Here is a 4454-nt window from a genome sequence, read left to right as displayed (position 1 = left end):
TTATCCACCCAGGCCCAGATGTCCCCGCCCCGCCACGCTGCGGCCTGAGCCTCAGCTCCGCCCCACACAGCCTGGGCTGAGGGGGGGGGTCAGTGGGAAAAGGAGGGAGGGGAAGCAGGGAAGAAAAAGAGGGGGGTGAGGGTCAGGGAGAGGGGGATGGGGAGACCTGAATCCCCCCCACCAGGCCAGGTGGGGAAGGGGGTGATGCTGGGGAGGGGGAGGGAGAAACGGCCGAAGAGAAAGTTCTGGAAGGAAAGAGAGAGGAGGAGGAGGAGGAGGGGAGAGGAAGGGGAAAAGGCTAGACCTGTGGGGTGGGGGGGCACAGAGCTGAGAAAGAGGGGGTGTGGGGGGGGTGGGGGGGGAGGGGGGGGACAGACAGACAGAGAGGAAACGCAGCCAGAAAGACAGAGGAATGGAGTCAGAGACAGACACAGAGAGACAGAGAGACACAAACAGACCGACAGACACACAGACAGACACACAGATAGACAGAGAGAGACAGAGACAGACAGACACACAGACAGGCAGATAAACAGGGACAGACACACAGACAGACAGAGAGGGAAAAATAGACAGACACAGAGAGACAGACAGAGAGATACAGACATACAAATATAGACAGACAGAGACAGAGAGACAGACAGAGACAGAGAGACAGACAGACAGACACAGAGAGAGATGAACAGAGACAGACAGACTCAGAGAGACAGAGACAGACAGACAGAGAGAATGACAGATGGACAGACAGAGACAGAGAGACAAAACACAGACAGAAACAGATAAACAGAGAGAGACAGAGACACAGAGACACAGAGAGACACACAGACAGAGAGAGATGGAGAGACAGACACAAATACAGAGAAACACAAGAGACAGACAGACACACAGAGAGGCAGATGAACAGGAACAGACACAGACAGAGAGAGAAAAATAGACAGACAGACACAGACAGACAGACAGAGAGATACAGACAGATAAATATAGAGATAGACAGACAGAGACAGAGAGAAAGACAGACAGACACAGAGACAGAGAGAGAGATGAACAGAGACAGACATGGACAGATACACAGACAGAGACAGACAGACACAGATAGACAGAGACCAACAGATACAGAGACAGACAGACACAGAGAATGACAGATGGACAGAGAGACAGAGACAAACAGACATAGAGAGACAGATGAACACAGACAGACAGACTCACAGACATAGACAGACGGACGGACACAGAGAGACAGAGACAAATACAGAGAAACACAAGAGACAGACAGACACACAGAGAGGTAGATGAACATGGACAGACATATAGACAGAAACAGAAAAATAGACACAGAGCGATAGGCAGAGAGATACAGACAAACAGACACAGAGAGACAGATGAACAGAGACAGACAGACAGAGACAGACATGGACATAGAGATAGACACAGAGACAAATAGAGACTGAGAGACACACAGACAGGGACAGACAGACAAAGAGACAGAGACAAATATATAGAGAGAAACACAGACAGACAGACACAGAGAGAGAGATGAACAGAGACAGTCAGACACAGAGACAGACACACAGATAGACAGAGAAAGACAGAGACAGACAGACAAACACACAGATACAGGGACAGACAGACAGAGACACACACAAACACAGAAAAATGGAGTCAGAGACAGACAGACAGACCCAGAGAGAGACAGAGAGATAGACAGACACAGACAGATAACCAGAGACAGACAGACAGACACAGACAAAGACACAAATGGACATAGAGACAGACAGACAGACACAGAGATAAACAGACAGACTGAGAAACAGATAGACAGAAAGTCACAAAGAGAAACAGAGACAGACAGAAATAGAGATAGACAGACAGACAGACACAGAGAGACAGATGTACAGAGACAGACAGAGAAATAGACAGAGAAACAGACAGAGACAGATGGACAGACAAATGGACAGACAGAGACAGAGAGACAGACAAATGGACAGACACAGAGACACAGAGTCAGACAGGGACAGACAGACGTACAGACAGAACCATAGAGACAGAGAAATGGTAAAAGAGAAAAAAGGAGTCAGAGACAGACAGACGGATGGACAGACAGAGACAAATACAGAGTGAGACATAGACAGAGAGACAAACGGACAGAGACAGATAGAGATTGAGACACACAGAGACAGACAGACAGACAGATGAAGACAGACAGAAAGACACACAGAGAGACCGACAGACAAACAGACAGAGACAGACACAGAAAAATACAGAGAAACACAGAGACAGACAGACAGACACACAGAGAGACAGATGAACAGACACAAACAGACAGAAAAATGGAGTCAGAGACAGACAGACAGACAGACAGACAGACAGAGACAGAAAGAGGCAGACACAGACATAGATAGCCAGACAGACAGATGAACAGAGGCAGAGATAGACAGACAGAGACAGACAGACAGGCTGAGCAGGCCTGGCGGAACGCCATTGTGCTTGCGCACAGGGTTAGGCAGCTGGGAGGGGCTGAGCCAGCCTGCACCAATGCGCATGCGCACAGGGTTTGTCAGCAGGGAGGGGCCTAGCGCTCCCGGCGAATCGCCGCTGCGCATGCGTGTCCCTTGACTGCTTGTTCCCTCTGCCCTCCCGCGTGTGGACCCACGGCGCATGCGCACAGGTTGAATCGGCCGGGAGGCACAGAGCGGACCCTGGAGGGTCGAGTTGCGCATGCGCACAGCGTGAGTCCGCCAGGAGGTGCCTAGGGGACCCCGGAGGATCGAGGTTCCGTCCGCGTTGCGCATGCGCACTGGGTGAGTCGGCCGGTACCGTCCGGGCCGCGCGTGTGGTGCGTGCATGTGTGGGATTCCCTCGGTTGCTCTGGTTGGTACTGCGCATGCGTGCCACCTGGGGGAGAGGTCCTCTGCGCTGCACCGCACATGCATGAGCCAGCACGCCCCGTCCCTTTCCCCCCCCCCCCCCCCCCCCCCCCCCCCCCCGCCGAGCAGGAACAAGCATGCGTGTGCTCCGGGGCTCTGCGGGGTACAGATCTGCTCCTGCGCTGGAGTGGGCTGCGCTGCCCTGCAACGCGCATGCGCGGTTCCCAGAGACAGAGAGACTGACAGACAGACACAGGGACAGTGAGACAGAGTCAGACAGACACTGGGACAGACACAGACACACAGATGGACACAGAGAGACACAGACAGATAGATGGACAGACAGACACAGAGAAGACAGAGACATGGGCAGGCATAGACAGACAGACACAGAATGACAGACAGAGAGACAGACAGACAGACAGAGGCAGAGCCAGACAGACAGGGAATGACAGAGAGAGACAGACAGACACAGGCAGACAGACAGAGACGGACAGACATAGAGCAAGACAGACAGACACTGGGACAAAGACAGACAGAGACAGACACACAGATGGACACAGAGAGAGACACAGACAGACAGATGGACAGACAGACAGAGGCAGAGACAGACACAGACATAGAGAAAGACAGACAGACACAGAGAATGACAGACACGAAAGACAGACAGAGAATGACAGAGAGACATAGACAGACAGACACACAGACAGACAGATACTGACACAGACAAAGAAAGACAGAACGAGACCCAGACAGACACAGGAGACAGAGACAGAGAGACAAAGAGACAGGCAGACACAGAAGTCAGAAGTAGACTGATGACAGACAGACCGAGACAGACAAAGACAGAATGAGACAGAGACAGACAGACAGTGAGACAGACATGGACAGGCAGACCAACAGGCAGACACAGACGAGACAGACGGACAGACAGAAAGACAGAGACAGAAGTAGACTGACAGACACAGACAGACAAAGAAAGAGAGAACGAGACACAGACAGACTGACAGAGGAGACAGACAGACACAGAGAGACAAAGACAGACAGACACAGACCATGGACAGGCATAGAAAGACAGAGACAGAGACAGAGAGAAACACAAACAGACACAGAAAGACAGACAGAGACAGAGAGACAGATGGATCAAGGCAGAGATAGAGATAGACAGACAAACAGACAGACATAAACACGGACATGGACAGAGTCAGAGACACAGAGAGACAAAGACAGACAGACAGACACAGAAAGAGAAAGAGAGACACCGAGACGGACAGACAGACAGACACAGAGAGAGAGAGACAGACAGACAGAGAAAGGGAGATAGAGCGAGACAGACACAAACAGAACAGACAGACAGACACAGAGCAAGACAAACATAGAGCAAGACAGACAGACACAAAAAGAGACAGAGAAACAGACAGACAGAGACAGACAGACACAGAGAGACACAGAGACAGACTCAGACAGACACTGGGACAGACAGATGGGACACAGATAGACAAACAGAGACAGAAAGACAGAGACAAAGACTGACAGACAGACAGAGACACAGAGATACACAAACAGAGCAGACAGACAGACACAGAGAGA

Source organism: Dipodomys spectabilis, unplaced genomic scaffold, assembly GCF_019054845.1.
Source record: "Dipodomys spectabilis isolate Male_0828 unplaced genomic scaffold, ASM1905484v1 ptg000290l, whole genome shotgun sequence".
Lineage (NCBI taxonomy): Eukaryota > Metazoa > Chordata > Mammalia > Rodentia > Heteromyidae > Dipodomys > Dipodomys spectabilis.
The sequence above is the reverse complement of the archived record's forward strand: the minus strand, read 5'-3'. Positions refer to the sequence as shown.